Source organism: Parus major, chromosome 1 (genome assembly GCF_001522545.3).
Source record: "Parus major isolate Abel chromosome 1, Parus_major1.1, whole genome shotgun sequence".
Classification (NCBI taxonomy): Eukaryota; Metazoa; Chordata; class Aves; order Passeriformes; family Paridae; genus Parus; species Parus major.
In genome coordinates, this window is record NC_031768.1 from 10,641,796 (window position 1) to 10,661,184 (window position 19,389).

Genomic DNA, 19,389 nt, shown 5'->3' on the forward strand with positions numbered 1-19,389 from the left:
AAAAATCCTCTCCAGGAATAACATCATCTTCACAGCAACCTGTTGGCATGTCCAAATTTGCAGCAAGCATTAGAAAAGAAAGAGATAATTATATACATATATTTCTATAACAAGAAATTATGTTAATTCTCTCAGCATTCCTATATTTGTTTCCTTCACACATGCTCTACTTGATGACCCAAACCAACAACACAGAGTACCATTTTGGAGGTATAATCTCTTTCAGATCATTAACAATACTATATAAGATGAGAGTCTTTAAGAACACATTGTTATATAAAGTCAAGGACAAGTTTAGTAAAACCATCAATTAGGCCTCCCTGAAGCTGTAGGAGATGGTTTGGTCCCTGGAACATGTGATTTTCTTGCTTCATGCCTGTGTGCCATGAGGCATCTCCACATGTCCCAGCTGCTGCAGGTCACTGCCACAGCTCTGCTGTGTGCAAGGGAGAGAGCCACGTCCCTGCTCACCCCCAGAGCTGTGCTCTCACCTCAGCAAGGCAAAAACTACTTCTCTTCAGACTTGGAGACAGGCAGCAAACAGCTGAGCTGTGAGCAGCATGGTCCAGCTGGGGAGGATGGCAGCCAGGGACCACACCTGGACACACACCAGCTCAGGCCTTGCATGGTCAGTCAGGGGACAAAAGAGGCAGAGTGGGACCCCAAGGTGTTTGGAGGAGCAGAAGTCAGGTGTCCTGCATATAGGGAGATTTACACAAAGGTGTTTTCATACACTGGTGGTGTGACACAGTGTCAGGCTAGAGCTATTTCAGACCAGGTACCATGTCCCAAAACAGGACTAGAACACTTCAATTAAAACTGTTCAAACTCCTTGCTGTTCAGTTTGCACTAAAGATGCCCTTCCTGATGGCCTCAGGTGGGCTAGTACATCATCAAAAGTATCATCATGAGAGGATTTTTGCTTCTGCATCAGGGTAATTTTTAGTTGTGCCTCATTCACCAGAAAAATGGGTTTATTCTAACACTGATGTAGGAGATGCTTCTTTTCTCACAGAAGATTAATGGCAGTTGCCAATATAATTCCCTGCTGTATCCCACAGTGAATGTTTAGATAAAGGCTGCAGCCAGCTGCAGATGATAAGACATGAAACTACTGGGGTTTTTCCTACCAACCACAAATATGTGATTAGAAATTAGAAAATATTAGGTATGCTAGAATAAATGCTAAATACATGAATACATAGCAGTATGTACACAGACAGACAGAGGCATGAAATACAAGACTTCCTTGTATGTGTGTGAGTACATTCATGAACACACACACATCCCCAGACATGCTCACACAAGCCCTTTGCTCTGCTGAGCCTGTGAACCATTCAATTAAAAAAAAAAAAAACCAAAAAATCAACCAGAATCAGTTGTGTCAAAATAGATGAAGCTTGACAATGTGCATTAATTCAGCTTTATGTTAAATTATAACAGCCTGTGTTTTGCAGCAGCAGAGCAGTTTATTTTATGAAGCAGTTGCTGAAGTTCCTTCAGGAATTTTGATTCCTAAGGAAGTGGCTGTAAGCACATTGTCTTAATCTAATATCTGCTTTTGTTATTCTTCTGAAACACCTGGCAGAGCTGGCATGGCCTTCCAGCCTTGGCAGAAGATAATAAAAGACATCAAGCCTATAACTTAGCTTCTTTCATCTTTTCTTTCCCCCCCCTTTTTTTTTCTTAACCTCACTGATAAGCTCAAAGCTTTCCTTCAGCAAGGCCTTGCAGGCAGACAAACACCTTTCAATGACTTACTGAGCATGTGGTTTTCTCTACCTGTTTTTGTCGGCTTCCTCTTCTACACTAAGAAAAATTACAAGTCAAAGCAGTACATGAAGGGAAAAGACCATTTGCATCTCTAGGTCTTTTAGCTGCAGATAGTCACATGATGCCCCAGAGTTTCCTATTTTCATACTGGAAAACTGCAGTACTGTGGGCTTTTATCAGATGCTGTGGACATGGTACATGGGGGTCTCTACCCCCCTACACACACACTTTCTTCAGTGTATATGGATTCCTTAAAAACCTCTCTAATCCTTAGGATACTTTATGTATCCCAACAAAAATATGTTGACTTTTACTTTGCAATCACCCATTTTTTGCTTCTGATGTCCTGGCCTGGCTGCCCACAGTCCCCTGCAATGGTGGACAGCTGAAGGCAGCCCTGGCTGTACAATCAGCATCAGCTTCCCTCTCCCACCCAGGCTGCCTGTCCCTGTACCCAACCTCACTTCCATCCCCATCCCATACTCTCCACATGGGCAGCAGAATGGGATGCTGCACCAACCCCACCTCCCACCAGCTTCCACCCCTCACTGACAAGGATGTCCCATTCCCACCCCACTCTGGCACAGGCTCCTGCCAAAATTCCCCATGACTGAAGCCACCCAGAGCTCCCATCACATGGCCAACACTGCAGGGCTGTGCTCACCACAGTCTCATTACCCCCTCATGTTTTTAACAAACCCCACGAACATCTCAGCACAAACGTGATCCAGGGATCCCTTCCAGTGCAATTCATTTGCTTAACACTCCGTGTTGCCTTTCCTCCTGCTGAGGTTTTTATTCCCCTCCACTAATTTCCCTACTGAGTCTCATTTTTGCGTGCTTCATTAACATTTTCCTTTGTGCCACTTCTAATACATAGCTTTACTTACAGAGCAGACTCTGCCCCTCCAGCCCCCATCTCCCATTCCTGCTGGGCTCTTTGCTCTCAGTACACTGAGGAACACGTAGGCCTGGGGTCCCATTCCTCCCTCACAACCTTGGGCTTGATTTCCTGTCTTATCTTACTCTCCATGTCTCTAACACTGAAGACTTTCAGTGAGAGATTCCTTCTTTTTTTAATGTACTGATGCAGGCAATTACCATCTCTGTAGGAAGGTATGCTGGTTCTCCTTTGATTGTATTGGTGGGGTATTTTTCCTTGTTTTGTGTCTTTGAGGAGTTTGGGGGATTTTTTGGAGGGGGTTTTTGGGTTTTTTGTTTTTTTTTTTTTAAGGACAGGGGTTGTCACCTTGCTTGCTTCTGGAATTTGTGCTGGAATTGGCACACATGACCAGTGCATAACCCCCCTGTGAACCATGACTGCCAAAGGCAGCCCAAAGGGCTCTGCTTCCAGAGGGGGCTGCAAACTGCACAGCTCATGCCCTGCAAAGGCAGTTCACTCAAGTGGCCTATTTCATCTTTATTTTTAAAGAGAAAGACACACAAAGTCATTATCCACAGTTCTTGTGGATGCCTGCACCTCGCAGAACAGCTTGCTGCAGATCTGATGTTACTGAGGAAATCAGGCACCAAAGGCATTTTGGTGCTTACCCACCCCACCCCTCAGCCCCGAGGGGCTCAGGGATCCCCGGCAGGCAAAGGCCGTGGTGACAGCCCCAGCTGGACAAATGTCAGGCATCAGCAGCTCTCACATGCTCAGGGTACTGGGGATGGCAGTGGCCGCTGCTATGGGCACCAGAGCAGGGAATGATAATAATGCCAAGGCAGACTGGGGGGGAAAGGGCAACACAGGATGTCTCCATTCCACTTTGAATACAGCTCCAAATTAACTGCAGTGAGTAATTACCTGTGAAAAAGTAATAGTGATGGCTTCATAGTTTAGAGGAAAACTCTTTCAGCAGTGGGCTGCAAGAGACACTTCTGATTTCTCCTGCCATAAAAGGACATTTTTTTGCTTTTGTATGAGAAAAGAAATCACAGCCATGAAGCAGCTCACATCAGTTACTGCTAAGGCAGCTGTTTCATTATTGCATGCACTACTGGGTATTGTATTTTCCAGACTGTTGGCTGTTGTGCTCAGGTGGCCTTGCCACCCATTCCCCACAACCCCAGTGGAAGGATTCCATTTCCATGGAAAAGGCAACATTTTCTCAGCTCTCACACACGGTTTTTCTCCAGCTAGGCTCTGTGTATGATCCCAGAACTTTGATCCTTGCCTAGCACCCGCAGAATAACCTTCCTGATTTCCATCCAATTTATACAAATTATTTGACCTTTTTCCTTTAGTGTTCAGTCACAAAGCACTAAAGTGCCAAGGAGAGCCAATGAGTGTGGCACAGCTTTCCAGCATCCCACAGAAGGAGCAGAGCACTGGGATTCCTGCTGAGACGGGGTTTTCATTAACAAAGACACTCATTGCCCCACAGCTTCCCAGGCTGCCCAGGCCAGGTGATAGCATTGCTGGCTGGGATCTTGCCTTTAGTTCCCTTTCCTACAGCTTCCTTTCTGTCTGGAAGTCACCAGTGTGACCTGGCTGCCTCTGCCGCTGCCAGTGAGGGCCGTGCTTCACCCCTCGGGAATGTATACACCAAAATAGCCTTTTGGTAGGGTCAGGGCTGCTCAAGAGCCACCCTCTTCTTCCTCACCCTCTTTGCACTGATTTGAGTTATTTAAGGAAAGAACAGCACAGAAGTGAGTCATCCCAAAAGACCCTGTGGACCAGGGGAGGCTCAGTGGAAAGGCCCTCGCTTCCCTCATCTTTCCCATGCCACATTCCAGAGCCAAGGCTTTCCACGTTCCCAGGGCTCTTCTGCCCTTCCCTATAACACTTTAAAAGACAGCCTATGTGGAATGATGGGGGGACCTTTAGCCTCTGTGCATTGTGAGAAACCTTGCCTCTTCCTTCTGGGGCAGGAGGTAATGATGCCACCTAAATTTGGCATTTCCAGAGTCTGGGAACCTCGTAGTCCCACCTATAAAAGGAAAGCTATTAAACTTAGTGCTCCTGGTCTTACTCCTTTCCCTTTTTCCTGCCCCCTCCCTGTTGTCTCTCCTGCCCTCACTCTGGAGATGTGGGAACAGTGGTGCTGAGCTGGCAGCAGCAGCATCCCCCATACCCCTGACCCCACCCTGGCTTTCTTGGTGCTGTCACAAGTGTTTCACAACACCGAATCAGCTCAGCTCCACAAAATCTCTTCTGTGAGGCACAGAGTGACCAAGCTGTGCCTCTGCCAGGCCACAAACGATGGCCCCAGAGCCCACAGGCAGACACAGACTCCAGAGCAGTGCTGTCTGTACGTCTGTCCTGGTGTCCTGCAGCTCCCATGTGTGATTTCACATGGCTCTGCTGAGCACTTTAGTGGACTGTCTGGGAATAACAAACACCCAGGGAAGTGCTCAGTGCTGTGAACTGGATGGTCACTCAAAAAGCCATAAGGTCTAGAGAGACAGAGAGCTGCACGCGTTTTTTTCTGTCATTACTGCATAAGAAACTGAGAAATCCTGCAGGTCGGATCCATTATGTGCAACACATTATCCTGTGACATGGAGAAGAGACGTGGGATCATTCCTAAAATATCCTTCCCCACTGATAAATTGCAGCAAGCAGGTTGGAAGCTGCGCAGCATGAAGGATAACCTACTTAGGATGAACACGTGCACGATGCTATCGGAAATATTGATGCAGTTACAGCCCTCATGATGGCTTTGAGGAAGGGGTTGTATCAAATCACAGCTTGCAGAAGCACAGGGGAGACAGCAGCCTCAAAGCAAAGCCACCCCACATTTCCCCCAGGCTGGGCTTGTCCCTCAGCACCAGGATATTTGCTCACTGCAGCCTCCATCCTCCCACGTAGTGTGAATATCAGTAAAGGAAAGAGAAAAGAGGTGAAGACCATTGTGTTCCAGGGGGTGCTGGAGCGGTGTGCCTGTGTGCCAGCACATATTTAACTCTGGGAAAACCCCTGCAGAGGTGCCTCCAAATTATCAGACACACATCAGGGTGATGGCACAGAAGGGCTGGGGCCACCTCTTGAGAGGGATGAGAATCTGGGAATCCCTGGAGCCAGATCAGGCATTTGCACAGAGGAATCTCAATCTGTTCTTCCTGGTGGTGGAAGTGGGGGATAAGGAGGATGCACAGGGAAAGCAAAGTGGCAAGAGGGCAACTCAGGTTGTTTGAGGTGTTTTGGTTTACACATGGCTCCAGATGTTTCAGAAGATAATTTTGAGGTGGCACAGGCTGTGGGACACCTTGTTCAGCAGTGTACTTGCAGCAGAGGCCTCTTTAAGGCAGAAATAGTTTAATTTATGAAAGGCTCACGTGGAGCTTTCCTGGCTGAGGCAGGAGCACAAGGCAACTGATGTTTTCCAAGGCAGTCATCCATTAACAGGCGATTTCCCCATCCTTCCCTGAACTCTACAGCCCTCTGCTAAGCTCTGGTGCACATCATTTCTGTAAGCACAAACCAGCATTTTAATTTTAAGCACTTGACAGTGTCATGGGTTTCACTTCAGTTGTTCTTACATGCAGCAAGACCCCAGGTTTTATGCTGCACTCCAGTAAAGGCAGCAAATAGGAACACAAGGAGCAAATTATTTGGTGCTTGACATTTCTCCTATAAACTAAAGAAAAGAAAAACGGAGAAAGGGGGTGGAGGGGTGGGGGGAGAGAGAGAGGGAAGGAGAGAAGCTCTAAAACTGTAGGAACTAACAAAATAGCCATAAAATATTTCTGCTCCCCCCCAGTTAATATTTAATATGATGTGTAGGTAGGATGCTGTACCAATCTGAAGTGTGAGTCCCCGACTGAGCACACTAAATACAGCTGTACATGACTAAATGCAGCCGTACAGGACAATCAAACCTGCCTGCACACAGGGAATATTCTCTTCAGTGACAGATAAGCAAACAACAAATCTTTCCCTCTTCTGCAGCCAGCACCAGTGCCTTTGCTACCCTTTGATGATTGCACTGCAGTCTGCAAATCAGCTGGGGGCACAGATGTGTCTGAAAGCACCAGGGGTTATATAGAAATATATATATCTAATCAAACTTTTATTAACCCGTGGCCTTCCAGCTCATAAAAGACACAGTCAAAGCAGTCATGATTTGTAACAGCTTCAGCCTCCTGACTGAATGGAAAATCATTTGCAAACTACTTCTGGTTTTCTGTGAGGGATTTCATTATGTGCCAGCATTTGTCAGGGGCTTTTGGGCAGCTCTGAGGGCTGCTCATGGCTTGCTGACCTGAGGGGATGGCCAGGGGTGGCACTGGGACAGGGTGTCCAGGGCTGTGCAGCACCTTCACTACCCACTCATGGAGCTCTCCAGCAGGGAGGAGAGTGTCTCTCACAGAGAGGTGACAAGAGGATGCTTCAGCTGGGCAGTCCTTGATTTGGGCTGCTTGTGTGGCTTTTTGTTCCATTCCAGCTCAGTGAGGTGCCCAGCCATGGGGAGGGCAGTCCCTGATGCCTTGCAGCCTGTGGCACCCTCACACCAGCTTGTAATGGGAGGGTCCTCTGGAGTCAGGGCTTACTGCTCCTGCTGCCTGGCGGGAGTGCTGGATCCAACATCCCAGTGGGGAAAACCCATATAGAGAAGCCTTTCCTTTCCTCAACAAGCAAGTAACAAGGAACTCTTTGCCTCAAATATAGCCAGCTGTGCAAAAATCCTGAGACCCTCAGATTTCTCAGAAAGTAAAAAGTTACTGTTCTTTAGTAGTTCCCATAGGATCTCCTAGAGCTGCCCCAACTGCTCCAACTCGTTTGCAAAATCTCCCTCATTCATCCCATCCCAGCCCATTCCCACCTGCTCCAGGGACTGCTTCTTATTCACCCCTCAGCTCCCCCTCTTGTCCTGGCAGCCCTGGGGGTGTCCTCACTCCAGACATCCCCTCTGCCAGCACCACAAGGTGCCTTTGGGATGCCACAGGGAGGGCAGGAGCCTCCTCAGCCTCTCCTAAGGGGCACAGCACAGCAGCTCTGCTGCCAAAGGAATGGTGGCTTCCCTGGAGACAGCAGGGACAGGGGCAGACACAGGCCACCACGGCCATGGCAGTGTGGGATGAAGGAGCTGAGGAGCAAAAGGACCACAGGAAGGTTTATTCCAGTGTGGCAGAAGTGGAGGGAAGGGCCAAGTACCCGGAGGCAGGAAGACATCCTCAGCCATCCTGCTCAAAGCAGCAACAAAGTCTTGTCTGTTGTGGGATGAAGGGGTGAGAGAGAAAATGAAAGCTTAATTCAATTTCAGCCCTCCAGAGAGGTGAGCTTGTGGCAGCTTGTGGCAAACTATTCCCTCAAAAGTGGTGGCTCACAGAGGAGCAGAAACCCTTCAGCTACAGCCTAGCACTCCCAGTCACCGCTGCTTGTGGTGCCACGCTCCTCCTGGCTGCCTGCCCTTTCCAGAAGACTCTTCCTCTCTGGGTGCCTTATCCCCTTCTGTTTCTTTGTCTTCATAAAGGTTCTGGGGGCTCTGCCCCCTCCCCTTCTGTCTCCTGCTGTCCCCACACACCTTTCTTTGGCACACCCCGTGCCTGGAGAACAGGAATTCACCCAGCCAGCCTGGCCAGCACTCAGCCACTCTGTTCCCAACACCTGCAGCTGCCAAGCCCATGGGAAAGCAGCTCCTGTTCCGCTTCCCACCCCAGAAACTCGACGTGATGAGACCTCATGAGCCAGTGTGTGGTGATGAGGCACCACTGGCCCAGCAGGAAGGGATGGTGGGAAGCGGGGCTCTGGCACTGGCTTTGGGCTTTGAGGGCAGCTCAAGGTCCCACTGGCTCACAGGCCCTGGTGCAACTCGTGCACCTCCCAAATCTCCCAGCAAGTGGTTCCTCTGGACACACACAGGGTTGGATGAGCTGGTTACAGCTTCTGCAGCTCAAAAAAAGGAAGGGCCAGAAATGCCAGCCAGCATTTGCCTTCTTCAGGCAGGCAGAGCACAGGTTGTTGGTGCACAGCAGGGGGATGTATCAAACACAAACGTTGTTCTATTACCTCTGGGGGAAGGTAAGCGCAAACAATCAGATGTCCTTTCCTATTTTCTGTGTCTCCCTCTGCGATGCTGATAGAGGGACTCCAAATGTTTCCAAGCAGGCAGTGCCTATCTGCAGCAGGCAGACAATTTCCAAATGTATTAGCGGCACAGAGTCAATAGAGAAATAGCAGTCCAGCATATCATCCAATTTTCAAATGTAAATAACTAGACCACTGTTAATTTGAGGGACCACAGCAGGGAATAAAACGAGCCCTGGAAAACACACACAGCAATGACCGCTGGTCGTAATCCATTACCTTCAGGCGTGCCTGTTGTTTTTCCCCGCTGGCTGCCGTGCTGCAGGGCAGAGCAAAACCAGTGGTCTCGCATGTGGAGAGTGGGATCAGCCCCAACAGCCCTACCAGGAGACAGGGGGACAGGCTGGGGTGCCAGCCAGGCACAGAGCACCCTGCACAGGATGCAGCCCTGCCTCCCCTCTCCTGCTCTGGCACAGCTGGCAGGGACAGGTCACTGAAAAGGGGCACTGGGTTGCCAGCAGCGAGGTTTGGCTGCTCTCTGGAGACCCTGTTCCTCCCCTTCTCTGGCCTCAAGAGCTGCAGCAGTAGTACCCCAATGTCCCATCTCAAAACCAGCACTGGTAAGACATTCTCTGGCAGAGTAGGGCATGAGATGAAGCATCTGCCTCCCTCCACAGTGACTGTGAGGAGAAGGGAAAGCACGAGAAACCTTCAGGGGATCTTGGGAAGGAGGGGAAGGAAAGATGCTTTTAGCAAAAGCCTCTTGGGGTTTGCCAGTGTATCTGGGAGTAAAATTGCCCCCTTGTCTACACCACTATTACACAACAGCTGAAGGGAGGCCCCTTAAATCCCAGCTCTGGGGGGACATGCCAGCTTACAGAGAGACCCCAGAGGAGGGAATGTGCTGCAAGGGCAGCCAAGATGCACTGGAGGGGCAGCTGGTGAAGCTGTCCTTGCCCTTGCTGGAATGCTGGGGGCCAAGTAAATGGCTCTTACACAAAGAGAGGCAGACACAAAATCAGTCTGTTCAAAGGAGGAGACCAGTCAGGCAGACGGTGTCTTGTGTAAATCTGCTGGTCTCCACTGAACACAGCAGGAATGGGTAAGTTTATCTCAGTCCAGTGAGTTCAACCCAGGGCTCCCTGCACAACTTTTTGCTGTCCTCACTCCTTTTCTGAAGCACCAGTGGACCTTTGTATGGTGCCCACAACAGGGGGTGCACTGGAGGTGCTAAACTTAAGGTAGCCAGATTGGAAAGGTCACCATCTCATTTCTCACCATTAATAGTAAAACATGCTGAAACTGAAAGATGAACATCTGCTTCAAATCCCAGCACTCCCCAAGGCTCAGTGGAGAGCAGAGGAGTGGGATATTGCTGGGGAAGAGGTGCTGGTCTGGCAGGCCAGTGACAATGCCAGGAAGGCTGGCTGAGACCCTCCCAACATGAACCTCTGCAGCTTGGCTGTGGGAAAGGCTGGGTTTGCTTTTCTGCAAGAGCTGTGTCACAGCAGGCTGCACAGAGCAAGGGAGAGACCAGGGCTCACAGGGAAATGCTGAAGCCTGCAGTGGTGAGACAACCTGTGGTGTGACAGGAGTGATGTGGCCAAGGTGATTTGAGCATAAGTGGATCAAGATTCACCATCTCTCTCATTACAGCAGCTGATCCAGTTGGAAAAAAAACCCAGAGAATTCAGGCACACAGGACTTTTAGATCTGTTTGCCTTCTCTATACCTGTTGCCACTGTTCATTTTATCCCCAGACCCATGAAAAATACACAGGAGACAAAAAGTGAAACATCAGATAGAAATAATGGCTGCTCAGACGTTTCCCATTATCCCAGGGCTCATGTGGAAGGGAGGTCCCATGTGCTTAAGAGGAGTTTGATGCCGAGCCCTCAGATGCTGCTTCTGCCACTCCAGGGCCCTTCAGCAGCCTCAGCTGCTGCAGTGGTACAAAACCATCATGAAGATGCAGCCATGGCACAGAATGGCAGGAAACCTGGGGAGGGGGATGGACTCCAGCCTGTGCTCACTCATAGAACGGATCTTTATTGAGGGAAAAAAATTAAAGCAAAACAAAACAAAAAGGAGAGCTGTGCCCAGAATTGGAAATTGTAAAGACACTGCTTTTTCCCCAGATTTTAATCTCCCGTCTAGATCAGCCGGCGTTTGGCCCCGTGCGGCTCGACGCGAGTCACGATGCTCTTGCTGAGGGCCAGCCAAGACCGGCTGCTTTGTACAGTGCTGCACTACCTTGCAGCTACTGATTCACTGCAGTAGAAATGATAGATTGTTTTACAGGAGGAAGAGAAAGGAGAAAAAAATTATGAAGCCCACCGGTATTTAAAATAGTGGATGTGCTCCACCTACTGTCCATTGGCAACAGAGTGAGCCGGGATAAAGGCGGCTTCCTCACTGAGAGCTTCATGCTGCCGTCCTCTGGGTTTTTATATTTGGAGGGGAGCCAGGGGAAGGAAGAAAGGAAAAAATGGATGTGAAGAAGAAAGGAGACTGAAGGAAGATGAGGGCTGCATGGCGTGAGAAAAAGAAGTAAAAGATAGAGCTCTTTCGATTTAAAAAAGAGATGGTTCGAGCATATGTAAGCTTGTAGCAAGCTTGGCTATGTAAAGTCATTTTGATTTGTAGCAAAGCTCCCAAAGGAGGACAGTTCTGTGAATGCTACATCCCATTTCTGATTGATGACAACGGGGTTTATACCTGGGACAACCAAGGTCAGATTCCCTTTGGCTGCTGCCACCTTCATCTCCAAGGTCTTGGGGCTGGGCAGGGCAGAGGGACAAACTTTCCAGGGCTCCTGCCTCCCCCTGTGTCCTCTGCACCCCTCTCCCAAAAACCAGAGCTGCTCCTACTGCCACTGTGGAATGGACAGACATGTGCCTCTTGCCCTTGGGCTTTTATAGACAACTAAACCTTGCTTCTATTAATCTCCTTCCCCAGTCCAGGGCTCTTTTTTCCATTCAGATCAGTGAGGCCTGTGAGCAGCTGTTGTCTACACAGGATGTATCTCACCTCATGGGATCTTCAATCCTGACAATGTCTCCTGTGAAAGAGAGGAGGCAGGCACACAAAGCAAACTGAACATGTTCAGGAGTGCTCAGTGTCAGAGTCACCACCATGGCTTAAAAGTAGATATGTTGACAATAAGTGTCATTAAGCTGATTGAAAATCCAATTCTCAGTATGATTTTCTGGGGATTTTTTCAATGTGAGAGCCGAGTCTGGTGTTTCGCCACATCCAGGGAGGAACTGCTGCTCAGGGACAAGGAGGCAAGACTCTGCTTGTGCCTCCATCAGCCAAAGAGCTTGTGCACAGGACACAATCAGGGGAGGAGAGAAAAAGTAACCTGCAAGCATCACTCAAAATCCAAAAGGAAAAATGTATTTGCAAAATAGGACTTATGCAATGCTCTGAGGTGTGCAAGGGATAATTTACTCAGTACTTGTTCTCCCATAAGAAAAAAACAAAACACACTGAACCTTTAGAAGGTCTGTCCTGAAGAAGAGTATTTTTGTGTGTGCCAAAATTTATATATCTTTAAATATATATAACATATATATATATGCATACACTCATATACATGTACACACATGAATATACTGATGCCCTCACACAGGGGTCAGGGAGACCACTTCTGCCAAATTCTATTTTTTGAAGTGTTTAAGCACATGGCTGTGATGCACGTAGCCAGGTATGCCCTTACACTGTCCAGTTGCACATTCCCTCTGCTATAGTGTCACACTAATGAGAATATATGGCCCTGGGCTTTCTCTGCCCAAACAACTTGGAGCATGGCTGGAGTGAGCACGTCTGTCTATATCCAGCCATACAGACCTGTCTGAAGCTGTGCAGATCCCTGCTGTCCTTGAAAGCCTTGTGCAAATCAGCTGCCCAAGACAGCACAGTGCGTTTGTGTCAGAGCAGTAACTAACCATAGGTTAATGCAATAACACTATCATTTAATATCTCACAGGGTATCATCTGAGTATATTTCAGACCTGTCCTGAATACAGATATTACCAGTGGGTTGTAATTTGTCTGTGCCTTTGTCTGCAGCTGCTTCTCTCTATTATTCTGGAAAATATTGCAAAAATTCATAAAAGCCACAGAAAAGTGGTAAGCTTATGAAGTGCACTCCTGTTACCATTTCCTTGTCCTCATTATTAATCCACTCCACCTTTTCATCATTCTGTATCAGGTCTGTCTTCTACTGAAAAGAAGATGCTTCCTTTTTCACTTTGCGGTGGTAGGAGCCTTTAATTCAACCCTGCCTGCTGGCTTTGACAGAGATGCACTAATTTGTAATCAGATTGAGGCTATGACACTGTTCAAGCACACACAGAATACGAAGGATACAGGAGACAGAAGGAGAAGGGAAGAGGAGAAGAGAGAGAAAGGACTGTATGTGCAAAGTTGCTGTTTCTGATGTGACATTCAGCTCCATGCACAGAGGAGCACAGAAGGCCCAGGGAAAGAGACTTACTTGGGAAGATGCTGCTTCCAGCCAAAAAACTGCTCTGCTGTATCTCAGCCTGGTACCAAAAAGGGAGGTAGGGAGGAGAAAGAGATGCCAAGGTCAGCCAGGGAATGGCAGGAGAAGTACTGGGGACCAAGGGCACAGCTGAGGGCAGAGAGACGATGCAGAGACAAGTAACGAAGCAAGGGCGAGGTGTAGAACAATAAGGTGGGGGAAAGAACGAAAACTTCAAGGCAATGAAAAGGCACGGGAAGAAAAGAGCGAGAATAGCACAGAGGGAGGACGAGAAGGTGTCCTGACACCTTGTGGCACACCTGTGACAAGCAGGCAGCAGGAGCGAGTGGCCGGAGTGACTCACTGTGCTTGACCGAGCACGCGTGGGGACAGGAGATACTGAAAATGAAGCTGCCACAGTCCAAATTCATCTTTTCCCCTGTAATCTGTAAGGGCCAGAGTAAAATTAGATACAGTTTCTGCTTTTCCTCCGGCACACTGGTCAGTTACAGCCTTCCTATCCTTTAAGGAGACCAGGGACAGCCCATTCCCTGCCCTCCCCTAGGAGTCAGGCAGGTAGGAAGCCTAATAGGTGGTTATCCCAACCACTTCAAACATGCCTTTTACCTCAGAGGGATTAGTCCAAGTGCATTTAGCTTTATTTTCTCCTCACTTTATTGAAGGTGCACACTCTGGTGGCTTTTTTGAATGACCAATTTCCAGGGCTCCAGGATATCTATTTTCTTCCACCTTTGAGGGGAAATACCTCCCTGTTCTGCCACACGTCCAATGGCTGATAATGTGAGTTACTACATCCACCAGCCACACATGCTGTATTAAAATTGTAATCCAAGGGCACAGACATTGAGTGTTATGGACTATTCATGACTCTTTATCAAGGTTTTGGTCCAAAATTGTGAGTTTAGTTATTTGTCACTTAAAAGGACCTAGGCAGAAATAGAATTCAAAGCTATTGATTGCAAACTCTTTTATCTACAAAGCCAGTATAAACCACTGAGAAACAGTGGCCTGACTTGTGTTACAGCTTCTTCTCTTTTTATTCCTTCATGAAGCGGTTTCCCTAGGGATTACACCTATATGACGAAGAACTATGTTTTCCAGGAGTTGAAGCAGGAGGGATTTGAGGTTTGACAGTCTGTATCAAAGTCTTCCTCCAGCTTAGACAGCATGAGCAGAGCTTTGAAGGCTGTCAGCAGCAGCCCAGCCCTGCTGCCATCACAGCAGCAGATATTCAGAGAGGACAGAGTCGTGGCACTGCTCAGGGTCTGTGCAGCCCAGACCATGAGGGGCTGCTGAGTGCCCTGGATCCAGCTGAGTGCTGCCAGGAGGACACGTGGACATGCATGTACAGACACATACACGAGACCTCAGGGGACCTCCAGGCCCTGCACTCTGCCCAGTCCTGGGCTTGAGCCTCATGTCCCACCACGAGGCAGATCCCCTGGTCTCTCCCTGGCTCCCAGGTCACTCGGATTACTCTCTGGGCAGTGATGCTCACTGGTGGCACAGGCTGACATACACACACCTGAACTTGCCCCTCTGGGTCCCACTTCAGCTGCTGCCTGTTTCCTGCACACACACAGGAAAATAGGCAGAAATGGTTTTTAATAAGGACAGGCAGCACTGGCCAGGTGCAGAGCAGGGCCAGATAACTGCAGTGACATGCATGTTTTCCATGCTTGTTCCTCCCAAAAATGTCTCGATCCCTACCCTTCTGACAAGGAGAACAATGTGGTCTGCAAGGCTAATTCTTCATCTGTAAATACATGGATACATGCAGTGAAGGAGAATGTGGAAAATAAGAAAATGGAAAAAAGAAATGCATTTGAAATGAGCTGGTGCATTCAAATGTGAAAATGAGCCAGTGCAGAATGGAGAGGACCCGTGTCAAATAGTCTGATTACACCAAAGTAAATTTTCCAGGATTTCAGAGACAACTGGAACTGTACGTTAAGATGCATAACTTATGAAAACCTCAGTGTGACTCCGCTTTGCTGAGTGTGAAGTGAAAAGTAACCTTTTTATAGAAAGTCCTTGTCTTGGTTCCAGCCAGGACAGGGTAATATTTGCACTGCAGGCAGGAGGGATATGGCTGGAGGTTATTCTGTATCACCTCATATAATTGTAGGGAGCAGGGGAAGGAAATCTATTCTGGGAAGAAGGGGTAGAGTACTTCTACCTTCTGGTAGAGTAAGAATGGTGGAGACAGCTGTTGGGTAATGCCAGTTCTGAGAAATCATGTGTGAATCATTTCTCTATCTTGTGCACTTTGTTTTTAATATTGCTCCTGTTACTGTCCTCTTGCTTAACCCATTGCTTTTTCCATTAAATTGCTCTTACCTCAACCTGTGATTGTCACCATTTGTACCTCAAATTCTCTCCAGCCCACCACAAAAGGAGGAGGGGAACTGAGGGAGCAGCACACAGCTTGGAGCATCTCAGTGGAAACACTAAACTGGGGAGTACCATTCCTAAACCACAACAGCTATGTAGGTGGAAAATTTTTTACAAGAGGTACAATATTACATCCACACTGCAGGGTTTGGTAGAAATGTTGTTAGAAATGCTCAAGGCCATGTAGCCAGGAGCTGTGACACCACTGAGAGGGGCAAGTTTCCCTCCCCTGGCTCTGCTCCCCTTTCAAAGCAGTGCCTGGTAAGGAAGGGAGGCAGGTGTCTGGGAGGGCCCCTGTGCCCTGCCTACCTCTCTGCCACAGCACCATCATTGGGGCACTGAGGTCATTTTAATTACCAGCATGCAACTTGCATGAGAACACTGTAACTGTGGAGTCACAGGATGTTTGGGTCAGAAAGGACCTTCCAACACCAGCTAGCTCAACCCCTCTGCCATGGGCAGGGATATCTGCAACCACATGAGGTTCTCAAAGCCCCATCCAATCTGGCCTCGAACACTTCAGGATGGACCATTGCTCTTTGTGCCCTGAAACTTCACTTGGTTACCCACTTCAATCTTTGGCAGCTATTAAAATGAAGAGCTGGTAAATGTTCTCTGTACTTCATAGCCTGGGCTCCAGTATTTAGGCTTTTCAATCAGTAACATGAACTTTTTAGCTCTTTGCTTTTATTTTCATTCTTCCAGCTGCACTCTTGAAAATAATTCTCTCTCATCCTTCAGATCTCACTAAAAAAAGGAGAGAGAAGCTCAGATTGCAACTGAGTAATTTTCATAACAAACTTTGAGAGGTAAAAAGAAAAGCATGATAGACTAGGAGATTATACTCTTGCTGAGAGAGAATTTAAGAGAGCTGTTAGAGAAATACTAAAAGTTTTGTTGCAAGAATACTACATTTTTAGGATAGATATTATGAAGAGAAGTAGATGCTAAAGGACCTGTGTTAAAAATTTAAAGAAGTGAGTACAAAAGAGCTTACATTCATAGATATCATTAATTACAAGACTGATTTGTGTTAATTTCACCCCTGGAAGTGCAGAAAAAAAATAAAAATTAGATGTTAGTGTTTATAGGCTGAAAAAAGTGTCTGTGACTAGGTAAAACTGTCTGAAGCCACTGGAGATTACACTGAAAGCTAATGGAAGGATAATATTTTTTTAAAGTAAGCAAAGAACCGCATTGCAATTCATCCTTAAAAACACTTTAGGAAATGCTATTGTAATGGTTTCAATTCCCACATTTCATTTTTCCTGGTGAGCTGTTTGGGGCCACAGGCTCACTCAGCATGATTTAAAGCCTCTCTCTACACCATATGTACACAGCTCTGCCTGTGCCTGGGTCTTGGCACCTCGACCCTCCACGAGCCTGTCCTCAGCTGGAGCTGTGCTCACTGTTTCTCTAATCCATACATTTACCTGCTTTTTCTGGCTCCTTTGGAGATTTTCAGTGGCTTTAGGTCTTTTGCTTTGACTGGCTTTGTCATAAAGCCTGTTGTTAGGGCTTTCTCTGGCATCAGCCCATCAGTTTACCTGAAGTCTGAAACAACAAAAACAAAATTGTTTCTGTCTTTGGCAATTGCCACCTCAGTGGCCTGACACAACTGACTCCTTTGGGTGCTTCTGCGAGCTCTAGAAATCACCTATGTGTCTTGCCTCAGTAATGTCCCCCAAGTAAGTTCAGAGCTCTTGAAAATGAATGAAGGGTTTTGAGAACGATCATGGGAGGACCAGTGCCTTCATGATTCCACACATGCAGATACAGAAATGCCCCCGGTAATACAGGAAAAATAAGAAAGTCAGATGGGCTGACACTGGAAGGGTGTTAAGAGGTCTGGAGGGATAAATCAGCTTATGGGAGAAGTGAGGTTTAGAATTAAATTGGAGAGGCTTTTGAAATAAAAATGGTGCTTGAGGAGAGGTTAGGCCTTACTGGAGAAGATTTCTGAGGTAAGCATATAGCAGAATAATTAGAATCAAGTGAAGGGGAACATAATGAGATTGGATGGTGAGAAGTGCCATTTCATTGCTGTGACTGAAGCAGTCAGTGTTACAGGAGGCTTTTGGCTGTGGAAAAATCAGTCTCATCGATAAATTATGCCCCCCTCCCCAGCACAGAGATGTGTTAATATGATTTTGTGGTTCAATAGTGTTCTCGTATGGGCTGTAAAGCAATTGGTTCATAAATTATGGACAATCCCATATTAAGAAAACACAATTCACAAACACTTTTCAACATCTTCTGAAGACAGGTGTCACTGGGGCTCAATTTGGCTGTTTTGAACTGCATGTCCTTGAGCATCCTAAGCAGCCACCACCTCCACTGCCTCAACAGCATTTTTTTTTCCATCCAAAAACATTAAAAAGGTTTCTTGGGGTAGTCATTGAGGATTTCAGGGTATCTGAGGACCCACCTGGGGCAGTGGCTCTGCCCTGAGGCCCCAGAGATCCCGAGCCAGAGTTTGCATGCTGTGCAGTGGAGGTGCACTGACTCCTGTGTGCCAAGCATCAGGATGGGCTCTGTGTGCTGGGTAGCACGTCAGGAAGCTCAGCAAAGCCCTGGGTGTCCAGAACACACTGAATTTTACTGTGCATGCACTGCATAAGTATCAAAACAGAAGTTTTCCAGGATTTCCCTCGAAAATATGGAAATCCTGCTGCTGAAAGTAATTTTTCTTGCACAAGCTATTCAAGTCTGGTTTTCTGTATATTAATTACGTTTTAAGTGCATTTGCTGAAGCCTTGTTTTGCTGGACTTACTAAGTTATTGTCAGGAAGGTGCTTGTTACAGGCAATGGAATGTAAAAATGATTTGAGTCCAGAATATGGTTTTGTTAATTTTTAGCATATGTATTGGCTAGATAATACAACCCCCCAGGGTTTAAACAATTGCAGAGCTAATGTTTCTCAGGAATAGCACAATCTCTTTGTGAAACTGCTGCAGATATGGAGCTGTGCCGTTTGCCTTTGCCACTCATTTAGTACCTTCAGAGCACAGACACCATTTTCTGATTTCCCTCGTGTGCTTAGCTGATCTCCACCTGGGATGGTGCTCCTGTGGTGACTGTGAGCAGACCCTTAGCCCTGCCAGAGCTGCAATGACTCCAGTGCTGTGGTCCAGGCCACCCCCTGCCATCTGCTCTGCGTTCTCTGGTAAACACCCAGCCATGAGAAAATGGTGCTGCTGGAGAAGGTGGGAGGTACAGAGCTTCTTTCAGACCTTGTCCACAGCAGCTTATGAAACTCAGACAGAAATAAGTGGAGCTTTCTTACTGGCATATATCATGGTAAAGACTAACAGTGGCTAATTGCTTTTTCTAGTACTTTCTTGATGTATGTCAGACGTAGAGACAGAGATTGGTGTCATGCATTTGCTTGGAGAAAAATAATACATGGCACTAAAGCAGCATCAGAATCAGTGCATTTGCACTTCCCAGTTCCCACTAGTCAAGCTCATTGTCTCCTTCCACATCAGAACATAAGAGACACGTGATGTCTGCAGCACTGATTTGCTGCACAACCCTTCCAGAGGACATGGGGCACAGCAAGTGTTTCCAGGTATGTAGGTTACAGAACCAACAAGATGAACCCAAAAAGGAAAAATAATGTTCATTCTGCCAGACATTTCTATATGTCTTTGTAACTTGTTACCCATGTACGTATGTATTTTGGTGATTCCTGGTAGCTCTCAGTGTTTCCTAAGCAAAAACAGACAGTGCAATTTT